At 36.5% G+C, this 15,037-nt stretch overlaps 1 protein-coding gene and 1 long non-coding RNA gene across 4 annotated transcripts in view; one reads left to right on the top strand and one right to left on the bottom strand.

Moving 5' to 3' along the window:
- Positions 1-1,444: 1,444 nt before the first annotated feature.
- The window catches only part of LOC126815438 (GTPase IMAP family member 7), a 104,316-nt gene continuing 90,723 nt past the window's right edge, over positions 1,445-15,037 (top strand). The window contains exon 1 of the mRNA XM_050541323.2: positions 1,445-1,463. The gene's annotated coding sequence lies outside the window, so the exon portion shown is untranslated. The remainder of the gene's footprint in view (positions 1,464-15,037) is intronic.
- On the bottom strand, positions 3,606-13,664 carry LOC126816450 (uncharacterized). Of its 3 annotated transcripts, XR_007678388.2 has the most exons (8): positions 11,052-11,202; positions 10,761-10,922; positions 10,453-10,641; positions 10,053-10,328; positions 7,241-7,331; positions 5,821-5,945; positions 5,473-5,560; positions 3,606-4,327 (listed from the first exon to the last, which is right to left on the bottom strand). It is a non-coding gene; the product is annotated as an uncharacterized LOC126816450 (long non-coding RNA). The 3 variants fall into 3 exon arrangements; XR_007678400.2 differs by lacking the exons at positions 3,606-4,327; positions 11,052-11,202 and adding an exon at positions 13,028-13,664 and having other exon boundaries at positions 5,212-5,560; XR_008785868.1 differs by lacking the exon at positions 3,606-4,327 and having other exon boundaries at positions 5,215-5,560.

The raw sequence follows: 15,037 nt of genomic DNA, 5'->3' as shown, positions 1-15,037 counted from the left end.
TTACGTGTATATAACTATCATAATATCAAGATGATTATAGTTATCTTATTTCTACTATTGTCCTCGTCTCTTATAAACGGGTTTCTACACATACCTGTAGCTTGACCTGAATAATGATTAAAAAGACATGTACAGTTAAATAGGGTAACCAATTAAAAAGCGCGGGAATAAACACCTGCCACTATGTGTTAATCCGTCGCACGTTCAGAGGCGTGCTGGAGCGTCGGGAGGAGTGGAGGCAGACCAAATTTAGGGCACTTTAGGCGGGGGCGCCGGGAAAATATATAGTTATGTGGTACATTTTTTATATATATGAGCCATGACATACCATACATGGACACATGGTTGGGGGATTATGATTTAAGTCCTAAAGATCTGAACATGAACATAATTAGCAACAATCAAGAACTAAACGACATACGGGTAAAGAAAAACAAGGATCAAAAGGGACTAGTATTCATTCGATTCTGTTTGCTAATGGGGGAGGGGTAACTCTTAGGAGTTAACAGACACTACGCCCATTTCAAGAATTAGTGCACTGGTAGTATGAAGCAATTGAAGGGGGCCTTTCGAAATTCGAGATCACTTTTTCAGAAATGAGGGCACTTCTCACAAGATTCGAGCGTCATCAAATATGTCCGAATTCTTTTGTTTTTGCATTTGACATTATAACAGCTATACTTAAAGGGGAAGACCAACGATAATCAACAAGGTTTCAATAAGTAATAAATATATATTCAGAAATAATCCCCACTGTTACAACAAAAGCACAAAAGATTTTGTAAGTCAGAAATTATTGTTTTATTTAAACGGGAAGTGATGTAATTAGTCTCTAGAGTAAACATACAGATTTGCCACATATCCACGGCCCGTAACAGAGACATCTGGGCCATGGGACAATCAACTCGGCCAGAGGGGGTGGGGGGCTCTCACACCAATCTCGAACGATTTTAAAAGACATAGCCCCTGGTGCTCTCTCCTCGCATCTGAGTGCATTCCTGGGCCTCAAATTGAAATGCCTCAGGCAGGGTTTTTATGGCTGAATTTTCAGAAATTTCCTTCTTCGACTTCTCCCGTCGATATCATCTTGAGGGTAGAAGAGTGTCTTTAAGATTTACGCGGAGAACTTTAGGCCGGGCAATATAGCTGTAGTATCAAATTTCAAGTGAACTATAGGTGTTCTATTATTCTATTCATATGATTACAGTATAGGCCCGCTTTGGGGTAATTTTTTTATATTTTTGTAGGTAGCTCCTTTGTTCTACAATGACAAGATTTACAAGAATGTTCTGCTCCATTAATTTGTCTATAAAACAGCTGCAACATTACATAAACATATCACTTTGGGGCGCGTTCGTGTTAACTACTAGTATTAGCTGGTGATTTCATTTCTGTTTTCGACGATCCTACAGATAGTTGCCTTCGTTGCCATCTGCAGTTTATCAACCCATGCTAAGCATAAAGTAAGTTAACTGTTTCATTTCATTGAATTTAGAACCGCGGTGGCTTAGTTTGATATGTAACTTTTTTTTATTTAAAACAGTCGGGAATTGTTTTGTTAATGTTTCTGCCTATTTCTCTTGGTTTCTATGGAATGATAACGTTGTCAAGATTATTTCAATGTTCACTGAACTAACTGCATATGTCAGCATCCGCATTTTGCATAATAGACACATGCATAATAGAACTTCGCATAGTAGAACATATACCTTATAGGGGATCCACGACGAAGCTCATTTGCATACGGAAAAAAGTTCGGACTATGACGGAAATTAATAATTTACGTGACTAATCTACACGGTCAACGTCAGTAGAAGTGACCGAGATTAATCTGGCATACAATAAGTCACCATACAATAAGTCGGCTTACCATGTAATAAGGGCGAATCAAGATAGCATGCAATAAGAAATTCGCTGGATGACCATGACTTCTGTGAAATCATGCGCTCGGTATGGCTAATCCGAGCCTTCGATAAGCCCAACATTTTTACTTCACCCTCCCCCCCCCCCTTCGCTTCAACTGTAATCTTTATATCTTTTTTTTCAAAGTAGGAAGCCACGGTGGCTACGTGGGTAAGACGCTGACTCGCTAATCTGGATTTCGCGTGTTGGATCCCTGCATTGACCGAGAAAGTTCATCGGGATTTTCCGACGTTGTTTCACCTTGTCCGTGGTGCAGGAAGGAGGGCCTGACCAGGACAGCTGTCTAGTCGTTCGGATGGGACGAAAAACCGAGGTCCCGTGTATACATTGGCGTGCACGTAAAAGATCCCTAGGACATAGTGTGGCTGCCCGGGCAAAATTTCCCTTATAGCACACTGCATGGCGTATGGCTGTCTTCATTTGCCCGGTCCAAGCAGAACAGTGGGACGTTAAACCCCATTTCACTTTTTCAAAGTATGTAAATATAAATGTGCCAGAAAATTATTTAAATATTTGAAAAGAGAAATGAACGATCTTTTTAGTGATAAGTAACATGATAATTGTATGTTTAATATAGTTTCGTACCACCCGACTATGATCGTTTTTATTTCCCCTTGTAATGGTGCGGGAGGGCCTGACAAGGACAATTGTCTAATCGTTCGGATGGGACGAAAAAACAAGGTCCCGTGTACACATTAGCATGCATGTAAAAGATCCCTTGGCAGTTGATATTCGATACAAGAATAGGCTGTGTACATGGCGTATGCTCGTTTTTCATTAGCCTAGTCGAAGCAGAACAGTATGATGTTAAACCCCATTTCGTGTCATTTCATTCATCGTTTTCTGAAGGTCTGTAAATATTAGTACCGCCCCCTTCTACTGAAAAGATCGATCGCGTAAATTATTAATTTCTGTATGCAAATGAGCTTCGTCGTAGATCCCCTATAATGTATTTGTTCTAATATGCTAAGTTCTATTATGCATTTGTCTATTATGCAAAATGCAGAACGGAGAAGTGTAAAGTGCAAAATAACTATTAAGCCGGGATTCCATGTGTATGTACTGCGTAATGCGGAATGCGTAGTACGTAATGCGTATTTAACACTTTGCACTAAAATGGTAGGAGTTGATTCCATGTACACGTAATGCGTGATGCGCAGCGCGTAGTACGTGTTTCTCGGGACGCTCACAAGAGTGTCCGAATACGCAATACGCGTGTATACGGAGACCGGAAACGGGGATTCCCCAGGGGTTTTCCAATCGGCAGATGGCAATATTCGGTTCTCATCCACATATAATACGCCACTCACGCACACATGGAAACTGACAATACGCGTTACGCAACACGCATCACGCATTCCGCACGCATTCCGCACGCACTGCGTACATATGGAATCCCGGCCTTATACTGTATTTTGTACTATTTAAAAGTGTATTCTGCATTTTAACACTGTGACAATTGAAATTGTAAATTGTAAAACTAAAATACGTATTTTGAACTGCTGACTTATGCATTTTGCACCGTGAAAATTGAAATAATATTGGGTACAAGCCCGGAATCGAAAGAGAGAGAGAGAGAAATGGGGTTTAACGTCCACTTGACACAAATTAGGTCATTTCGGGATTAACATATGGTTTAATTTTATTTCTTTAGCAGTGGGAGGAAACCGGAGGTCCTGGAGAAAACCCACATGATTGGACAGGCGACCCTACTCCTTGTCACGTACAACCGGGGATTCGAAACCACGCCAGTTGACTCAATGACAGGCCGTATGATACCGCACGCACGTGCTTACCATTCGGCCATCCACCACCCCCTCCCCCATTCCCGGAATCGAAACCATCCCCACTGCGTTCACTTAGAAGAAGCCTTGACAATTGAATTATTTGACTCAATGACAGACTTCCTGATCAAATGTGTGCGTGTTAATCATTGCCCCCCCCCCCCCCCCGGGTTCCCGTTAAAGAACCCTTGACAATTGAAATATTTGATATAAGAGTAGGGTGTAGGGCAGAATCACTCTAAGAACACAGAAAAGTAGGATACTAAACCGTATTTCATTTCATAAGCAAGGGAAAGTCACCTTTATGTAGGTCAAGGTTTTTTGTAATTCTGGGTGTATTTGATCTACATTTGGTTTCTAGTAATGCCTATTAAATACTTTATGATTTCTGACCAAATTCTAAGTGATTTATATGCCACTTTACTTGCTATATTATACATACATTTCTGAAGCGAATTAAAATCTAATTGTGTTTTGGAAGAAAATTTAACATTAATAACAAAAAATAAATATTTAAAAATTGGGTCAAATGCATTCTTTCCCAGAAGTATAAAATAAATTTATGCTTGGGTTTTCTTGTTGTTATCATACAGCAAATACTCTTTCAATGGTGTTCCAGCCTAAAAAATAAAAAGTAGGAGATAAGAATACTTTCTATGGTTCACAACGTTTAAATAAACAATTTATTTTGCCACATCGAGACCGAGTCTCTATTTGGTTTAAACTTTGCGTAACGCTTATTGTGTCTTGTCCAGTTACAGACCCAGGCAGATTATTATGCTCAAATCAAATGAGTTAGAAGTCAGAAAAAAGTCTTGAGATTTGGGACTGAAGTCTCATAATAGGTCAACTATTCACCCTTTCATACATGTATTGTCTGCAAATCCAGATTTCCTACTACATCATGGCAGCACCTATTTACTTGGCAATGTCTAATTATTTTTGGACCCATTCTTATTTTATTTCCATTGACAACAAATTGGATATTACCCTTTAAAATCTACTGAAATCTATTTGAAAGTAAAATACTGTCCATCATTATTTTACTGCTATTTACTGTAAAAATACACATAATGTAGGGCCTATCGCAACTTGAAGGAAATCAATGGATGTGATTGGCAAATATCAAGCATGCCAAGTACTTGAAACAGCAGAGTCCTAGGCATTGCCCCAAGAAGAATAACTAGATTACCAAGCAAGTGTATAGAAGTACTTCCTGATTAAAAATACAAATATATATGTTACTTACATTTTGCGTGTTTTCCCCTTGTCAGTGATACAGGACGGAGGACCTGACAAGGACAGCTGTCTAGTCGTTCGGATGGGACGAAAAACCGAGGTCCCGTGTACACATTGGCGTGCACGTAAAAGATTCCTTGGCAATTGGAATTCGATATAAGAGTAGGCTGTAGCGCCGCTGCCCGGGCAAAATTCCCTTCATAGCACACTGTATGGCGTATGCCCGTCTTCATTAGCCCAATTTATGAGCAAAACAGTAGGAATATAAACCCCATTTCATTTCATTTTCAAAATTATAAAATAATTTGATGGCTTAATATTCAAAAGGTACAGTCCTTCATGTTTATAAAATTGTACGGGAGCCATAAAAAGCTCCTGATACCTTGAATATATGCAGTTTAAAAGTAAACAAAAATCTCAATATTTAGGAGAGAGAGAGAGAAATGGGGTTTAACGTCCATCCAACCCCCCACCAAGTGTATAGAACCAGTTCCTGATTTAAAAAGCAAATATGCATGGTACTTACATAGTCTTTGTCTGATAAGCAAGATCTGTGAGAAAACGTCTCCACAATATCAATAGCCCTTTCCAACTTGATCTTCCGAGGTGGGTAACTGAAAAAAAAAATGGCAATGTATTAGTTGGCTTAAATTGACTAGACAGTTTTGATTAATTAAAAAAATGTTAATTTAATTACATTTGTTTTGTTTTATGTGTTGGTTTGCTTTGCCACAGATGAGACAGTGATATCTACATATAACTAAGATTCTGTCTCTGCTCATACATGACGTGTACAGTTTTACTATACTAAACTGAATTTTAGATTTCAAAATAGCATAACAATCTTTTCTATTAGAATTGAATAGTTACCCACCAAGAAAAAGCTGCTCTATCATCATTTTTTCCAGCCATTTCTTCTTCCATTTTTTTCTTTTATAATTTCTTTTGTTATTACATGATATTTTTCTGGGTGATTTGCATATACATCCAATATTGAAACTGAAAAAATAAATACATGATATGTAATTTACGATTAAAGCTACCTTACCATATATACAAACTGTGTGATATGAAATTGAAACTAATGTATCTATATGTATCAAAAGTTTTAATCCCAAGGAACTACCAAGCCGTAAAAGACTATCTTAATAATCCTTGTTTGTCACATGGTTTCACTGTCGCAGTAATTAGAAGACGGCCATGGTGACTGAGTAAATTAGGTGCTGGCACACTAGCATGGAGGCCACAGGTTATCTCTTGGGGTTGACCGAGAAAGCTCATCTTGATTTTGCAGAGTGGTTTCCCCTGAGATCCAATGTACACATTGGCGTACACATAAAAGTTCTCTTGGCAGTTTGAATTCGGTATGAGAGTAGGCCATAGTGTCGCTGCCCAGACAAACATTTTCACTTAGCACAATGCATTAGACCAGTCGGAGCTGACCAGTAGGACGTTGTCTTTAAACCCCATTTCATTTCAGGTAATCTAGTATTTTTCTAGTAAGATTGAAGTCTCTCTACTTTCTTTATATGTAAATATCATATTTGAAATAAGTCATACTTTTATTCGATATGGGGTGGGGCTGGGGGGAATGGTCTAGTAGGTAATGCATGCGCATGAAATCACAGGGTCTGTCATTGTGTTAAGTGGCATGGTTTCAATTTCAAGGAGTAGAGTCGCCTGTCCAATCTCTTGAGTTTTTTCGCTGGGTCATTCGGTTTCCTCCGTTTTCTAAATACATGTACCCCTACGCCAAGCGAATTATTCATATTAAATTGAAGCATACCTTCTCTAATCTCTGGGTCCTTTTGTTTCCTCCTTTTGCTAAATACCCATACCCGCAAGCGAATTATTCATATTAAATTTAACCTTACCTGTCCTTTTTCCTGAAACGACCTAACGTCTGTAGGCTAAGTAGATATAAGGACCCATCTTGCAACAACTCTACATGTAGGTTCGTGCATAATTAATATTACAGTAACATACCAATTTTTAATACATGTAGAATGAGACAGTGTGCAGGGAAAGGGTGGAAACAGAAGTAGGCTAATCCTCGTCGTAGTTGATTACCGGTATGCATATAGGCACAGCATGGACTACTTGATTCTTCAAATACAAGTACATGTAAGGCCTTGTTTATGTCATTTCTCTCTCTCTCTCTCTCTCTCTCTCTCTGTTGCATGTAAGTGCCATATAAATACTTTATTTTGGATTGTATGTTCACATACACTAATCATTGTAGGACATTGGTAAAAAAAAAAAAAGAAAATATAAAAATTAATTGAAATTTTTACCTGTTTTTCTTCGATTCAATGCCAATGGAGTCCTTGGTAAATTCTCAATAATTATTGCTGGAAGATGGAAAGAGTCACATATCATCACTGACTGGAAAAAATAATAAAACTATAGAGAAACTTCCACAGGCTGATTCTAGTTCCATTATTTATTAACTGTGACTGAATCAGGCAAAAATGGGGCCTAATATTAAATATTACACAGACTCACAGAGGTTGAACAACGGATTACATGTCATTTGGGACTCGCGTCATTTGGGACTCAAAAAAATATGACCACGACATTTGGGACTCGGGTATACGACGTTTGGGACTTTGATATACGTCGTTTGGGACTCTGGTTAACGACGTTTGGGACTCGGGATAATTTATTAGAAATAGGCCAATTCAAAACAGGAAAGAAAATATTTATTAACATGAAACACGTGGTTAGTAAAAGGCTCAACCAAACGATAAAACATTAGTTGCACTTACGGTTCTTTGATAATCATCGTTTCTCATAAAAGTTTTATATTTATTTAAAACGAATAATATGCTGATGAATTTATTTGAAAATGACCTACACAAAAAACAAAATAAATATTTACACGACATGCAATCTTTTTTTACAAGCCCCTAGAAATTGTTAACGATAATCCGTGAGCTGCACGTTGACATGCTTGTCGTAGATGGCAATACCAATTGATAAATTAGTGCGTACAAGGCAAAGTTTTTTTGTGGAAAATATAAGAAATGGCAACGAACAAAGCGGGATAATTAAAGCTGATAATCCCAATGTTATTACAGTATGTTCAAAGAAACCTAACGGTTCTTTGGTGGATGAATTGCAATGTTTGTTTTGTGTTCTGGGCGCCATTTTGAAAAAAAACTGACATGACCTATATAATACAATCCAGCGATAGTGCAGTCAATTTCCTTTAAAAGGGAATCCGAATTTGTTAATTTTCTGCAATATCACTTCGGTGGTAGCGGACGTTAAATAAAGCTATTTCACATACAAAGACCTACAATAAAATCCAGGTGAATTGGGAAAAATATTCATGTATGTTCTTGATGAAGAGTAGCTATTTCAATTTGTAAATGCCCAGTCATCTTAGACAAATAATAATTCCAACTTCAAATCAGTTGTATTTATTCAAATCATACTATGAATAATTGTATTTTTCCACTTGCATAATAATAAAAACTTGACTTTTATTATTTTATTCCTTCAGGCCAAGAACATGGAAAATTTGTAATTGCCTTGTATCACTGCTAACTATAAGGCACAGGGAGCCTTGGGCAGAAATGATAATAATATGGTTCTCAGATATGTTACTGTGTACAGACTGAACAAAAAATATATATACACATGCTATTACATGTACATTATATCATTGGCAATAATAAGATCCAATTTTAGTTTTTAGTTACACACTGTTAACCACCAATAGATGACAATAAATCATAAAATGTATTCAACTCGACGTAAGACTTAAATAAATAGATACAGTTGGTTTAACTTGAATAGAAGTTTTAATTATCTATGCTGCATATATGCATATATCACCTTGCAGCTGAATCACATTACATATCTTTTTAGTTGATGTTCATATCGTCTTACGTATTTGTCAACATCAATGTGACCTTGTTCTATGTCACATTAGCCTTTTCAGACTTGTTACCACGAATTTACTCACCACACCCTCGCATAGTTATGAATTTATTGTTTCACTTGACTAAAGAAACATTTTGTAGGAATGTATGCTTTTATAGATTGGACACTTGTTTGCAATATCATTGTCGGTGGAAACTGGCACTATACCTAAAGAATGACTGAACAAATAGCGGAGACGGGGTTTCAGCCGGCTGATTTAAATTATTTCTTTAAATACAGTAAAGCTTGAAATATGTCAGTTTTCACTCTTTAGAATGTTTTTGTAAATAAGTTTTTATTGTAGTTTCCGTGGCGTATTCCCAATAAGCGTTAGAAACAAAGATATACACCCTTAATCCCGGTGCCGATAAATGTTGGGTTGTATGGAACATGCTAACAAATCTCGGGTACGATATATGTTTGATTCTGGTTGAGAACAGCATGAGAGCAACACGATTGTTTTCATTGGAGATGAGACGCAAATATTCAAAGGGGTCAGACAAACTCTAAACCAACCGCGTTCCCTTCACTGAGTCCCTTCAAAGGAGGCCCTGTCTGTCTACCTGTGGAATAACATGCATTTGTATCTGTTAAATTTGTGTGGTAGACAGATTGATATTATTTATATAACGTCTTACCCCAAACAAATTGCAAAAGAAACCATGAAGTTTCTGAGAGCGATATTTCGTAATTAGTGTGCTTTAATGGTGGGAGAATAAATAATTTCTTTTTAAATTTTTCAAACACAAACTGGTCATATATAAAATAGCATTTTCTGACAAGACCAGCGATAATCTCGTAAGATATGACTTTTACTATGTCTATTAAATGGTTTTCGACGTCTCTTCAAGGTCAAAGTCGTGAAACGCACCGTCGGGGGATTTGTTGGGGCCTGTCTCCCCCAGAAAAATTTCTAGAAATTTCAAGTCGGTCTTGCCTGGCCGTGAATACGGCAACCTGAAAGTGGTCGATTTTAATGTAGACATCTGAACTCCAATCAACAAATCAATCAACCAGGCTGTTGTCGTTGCATTCACACCAGACGTGTCACCGATGAAACAAATATGCCTGAAACAAATGTCGCTGTTAGTGCAACCCATTTATGACAATTTCAAGGTCCCAAATAATAGTCCTTTTTTACTATTAATAGTAATTCAATCAGTAAGTGCTATTTACCTTATAATAGTCGTCTTGGCTTTTACCCGACATTACACAAAACACCAATGGTAACTGTCGGGTGGTCTCTCCAGTCTTAATGAAGGCGTGGATGGAAAATAGCTGAGACCATGGCTTGTTCACCACCTGAAAAGTTGCATCCATATACCAAGTTTTTGCGCGTGCGAGTAGTTGCATCTGTCTATCAGTACAAAAAATGTGATGGCGCCTTTCCCAAACTTTTACTCTTTTTTGATAAAATCCCGGTGCACTATGATCGATGAAATCTTCGTCAAGCTAAAACAAAAAATAAATAAAAAAGTACATTTAATTACATGTTAATAAATAAATAAAATTTTACATTTAATTACATGTTAATAAATTCTTATATACATGGGTATTTAATTGCATGAGTACTTACGCTTGACTACACGTCAGTGGGATCTTTTGGTCGCAGAGTCTGTCGGGTTCTTTGTAGCGACCTTACAAGTGCTGCCATGGGTGGTCTGCTATGAATGGGTTCTTCTGCAGAACCGACACTGGATAAAACTCTCTCCGCTATTGAGGAACATGACTTGGTAAAAACATTTCCTTTGGCTTCATGCTTTGCCTGTAATTATTAGATAAAACATATTAAACTACAAATATATTATTGGTTTATTTATATTTTATTTATTTACACACATATATAAATTTTTAATTTAATTGATATATAATTTTTAAACCTACTGTAACTTTTATCTTGGTAGCCGTGTGTATACCGGGTTCTGCTGGGTGAAGATGGTTCTTTAAGCCTGGTTGGTATGTATCACCATCTTGGATTACTGTTGCCGGACATCGTGTTGGTCCGCTTCTTTTGGAACACCTCCAAATCGTAGTTTTCTTCTCTGTCTAAAATATATTAAATTCATTTATTATTATAGAGTTAACTAGGTTAACTAGAGTTAATTATCTTTACATTTTGTAGCTGAAATACATTTCTATACAAGGTAGTTAACTAGGTAAAATAAATCACCCTACCTTAATTGTATAACTAAACCCTTGGTTGTCAAACAACTTGGACTTGCCACGGGAGGTACCAGCTTCTACCTGCGTATACACTATAAACCGCAGAATGCCTCGTTCAGCATTTCTGTCCAAACGAGGCAAAAACGTGTCAAAATTTTTGCCCCGATTTTGCCTCGATTTTGCCTCGTTGTAACGAGGTAAAAAAATACCTCGTTTCTCTGGAGTTCCAAAACGTGGTTTTTTTAAATTGCCCTGTTTTTGGAACGAGGTATTTTGTTCAGAACGAGGCTGGGTAAAATTGCCTCGTTTACTAAACGAGGTATTTTATCCAAGATAATTATTAGCGGTATTTGCTGTCAACAAATAGAGCCATACAAATAATGTTCGGACCATCATGTGACCAATTGCAGATCTACAAATTAGATTATTTATTTGGGACATGATATTGTTCATAGTTATGGCTTACTACACTGGAGTTCTATTGTGTATAATAAACGCTTCCCAAGCGAAACAAAACATAACAATGTCACGTGACAATATTACATACGGCGGATACAAGCGCTCTTTGATTACATGCTGTTTGGTTTGATTATTAAATAATACGGTAATCTGTATTTATGGGAAAAGGAGAATGAATTTCCCCAAATCCAAAACTAGATGACTGGAATATTTATTGAATGGAAAGTGAATATTTTATAAACAAAAATATTCGGATTTGCAGTTTTCTAGCTTAGGTGGATTTGTGATTTGAATCTAGAACTCAGTGTTTTATACATTTTATTATAAAATTGTAATAAATGTTTTACATGAATGAATAAAATCTACAATTTAAAAAAATACAATAACATTGTGATTTGACGCTCTACAAATCACTAAAAGTATAACAATTGCTTGTTGAAAAGGCGTTACTAATATGTTTTTTTTTCCAATGAAGCAAAACCTACTTTGAAATATATTCAAAAAGAATGCGTCCTTTACAGATTTCAATATAACCACAAATGGTTGATTGTTTTAATGCTTAGATAAGTATGGGCATATGCCATACAATGTGCTATGAGGGAAATTTTGCCCAGGCAGCGGAACTATGGCCTATTGTTATACATGTATCGACTTTCAACAGCCAAGGGACACACAGACCTTGGGGTTTTTTTTGTCCCATCTGAATAACTAGACATCTGTTTTTCTCAGGCCCTCCGTTTGAACTGCACCACTGACAAAGCGAAACCCCGCTGGAAAATCCTGATGAACTTTCTCGGCCAATGCATTGATAGGAAATAGCATAGATCAAATATTAGTAATCTAGATAACGAATGGATACCAAAATAGTCTCATAGATTGGTCCTAGAAAGTATATATATTGTGTATTGTAATGTGGCCGACAAAGGAGGTTATAATATCATCGTATGGCCCCGTAGAATTACAAAAAACAACCATATTTTGCTTAAAACTGTTGTTTATCAATACCGGTATACTTATTGAGGTTTTTTCTATGTTGGGCTTTCTGTGATTATAAAGAAAAAAATCATTGAAATGTTCAAAGAAATATCATAGACCAAGAAAATTACATCATGGATTTAAAATAGAAGTCAATTAGGGGGAGAGAATTAGGCCTACTAGCTGACTCCTTTATTAGGGTTGTCTTTCTTGCTTTTATCTTCCATTTATTTACGTTTTTGTTGTCTCAGAGATGGACTATTATTTAAAAAAAAAGTTGAAAATCGTAAAGTTTAGGAAATGTTAATCATATAATGATGAAAAAAAAATAAGAGCATATGATAATAAAAATGTGTTTGAAATTGAAGGCTCTATAATTAGCCTATAATTAAGGTATCAGTATGGAACGGATCGTAATCGTACGGTATTCACTACGGTCAGACTGATAATAATTTAGGGACGTAAAGTTATCAGTCTGGAACGGATCGTAATCGTGCGGTATTCACTAAGGTCATACTGATATTTAGGAACGTAAAGAAGACCATTTTACTAACCGTCTCCATTTTAAGAAAGAGCAGATATAAATATATGATTATATCGACAGAATCTCCACACGAATCTTTAATTTAGTAGAAGAAGAGCAAGTTGATCATTGTCGCCATATTTGACCTATTTCTCTATTGGTTGTATATGCATTAAGGCGTGGATCTAACCAACCCGAGTAGCTCATTATTGAGCCGAGAGATTTATGAAATGAAATTGGGGTTTAATGACCGCATTCCTTCACTATTCAGGCTAATGAACACGAGGCGTTCAAGCCAGCTCTTTATTCACAGAGCCGCCTGGCTCCCCTGAGAGACTTTCACTGACAACTAGTCATTGTCGAGACTAATGATTTTTATCGCCGCTGTTGATCAATATATATATTAAATAATAGCCCGAATTTAAGTATACCAAAAGTTAAAGAAATATAACCAGTTTTTGAGCCATTCAGATATGACTGCCAAAATTGTAATCAGCGCGCATGTTTTTTTAGGCTAAAGTCTAACCATAAAACTTAGTGTCCATACATAATAAATATTTTATTCCATTAATCAATTCCATTCCGCCATTGGTTTGTCTTAAACTCGTCATTTGTGTTCATGGGCATCAGGGTCGAGATGGCAACGTTATATGTTTTATTCGTCTAATTTACTATATAAAACATCATTCGGTTTGCCTCACGGGTTAACGGCATATTAATAGCTTTATTCACTGAGATGGTTCCTTTACTTATAGTTTATTTTTCGAATTGCTTTTTGTATTTATTTAAATGGAAATATTTAGCACCTTCTTGTTAAACCGTTGAAAGATTTAAAGTTTGGATTAATGTGGGTCAAAGTTGCCGCTGGCAGAGTGTGTATAGGGTGTTAAAGTTTAAAAGTTATTCCCTACAAGGTGGTTCTACGGTTCTTACCATAGAATCCAGCTGTGAAATAACACAGTTTCTTTCATTATGTGTACAACAATAAAACTAGTTCAATTGCAAGTTGTCTAAACCACGGTGCTGTGATGTATGCATCTAAATGTTTCGACGACCCACCAATCAGTAGTTGCATGATGATTAAATTTATCGGACATGGAATGTGAAAATGCTTTGGAACTTTCAACTGTAACACGTTGCAATAATTACTCAATATAAGCCAAAAGGATCCGCCTTGTTCATTTATAGTCCGGCCCTGTCTTCAGTATTAAAATATAAAATTGAACACAAAGTATATTTAGTAATCCGTATTGTAGTAATGGCAATCACGGCTTGTGTTTTTTTGTTTTGTTTTTTGTTGTTTGTTTTTTTTTGCAAAATATAAAATAATTACGATGTCGTTTAACACTCACAATAACATATTTGGTTACCGGCCATTCAGCCATTCAGGTCGTACATGTGTCAAGTATACAGTCATATATACAAACGTCTAACTATAGAAGCCTACCATTCTTAATTTCTACTTTTCGCCCTCCAAAACACGAAAGTCGAAAAGTAGCAGTTACGACAAAATGTGAGGCGACAGCAACGCTATACAAGCCAAAATCGACTCGAAAATAGGAAATCAAGAAATAATACACTGCGATAATAGCGCCCCTCGTTTTTTTTCCTAATTTCTTATTTTCGACTTGCATTTTGGCTTGTATACCGTCTTGTTGACTTTCGACTTAGTCATATTTTTGTATTTATTGATGTCAGTAAGATGTTACTATGGAGAACGTAAATTTCAGATTATACATTCCAGACTTCGTAATTGTAAAAGTGCTCTAAACTTCCATAGATTTTTAATGCATATTTCACATAACCCGACATGCAGTTGTGGTCATACTCAAGAAGACAGCGACCATTATTTTCTGCACTGCCCAAATTATTCGTCTCAGCGTATCTCAACATTAAATACCCTCCCATTTAAATCCATAAATACAAAAGCGTTCCTATATGGCGATACCAACGAAAGTAACCCGTTCAACAAAGTGAGTTTTAGTAAAGTTCACAAGTATTTAAAACTAAACAAGCGCTTTGAATAGATAAGGTAATTGTC

Source organism: Patella vulgata, chromosome 1 (genome assembly GCF_932274485.2).
Source record: "Patella vulgata chromosome 1, xgPatVulg1.2, whole genome shotgun sequence".
Classification (NCBI taxonomy): domain Eukaryota; kingdom Metazoa; phylum Mollusca; class Gastropoda; family Patellidae; genus Patella; species Patella vulgata.
This window is presented reverse-complemented; position numbering and strand designations above follow the sequence as displayed.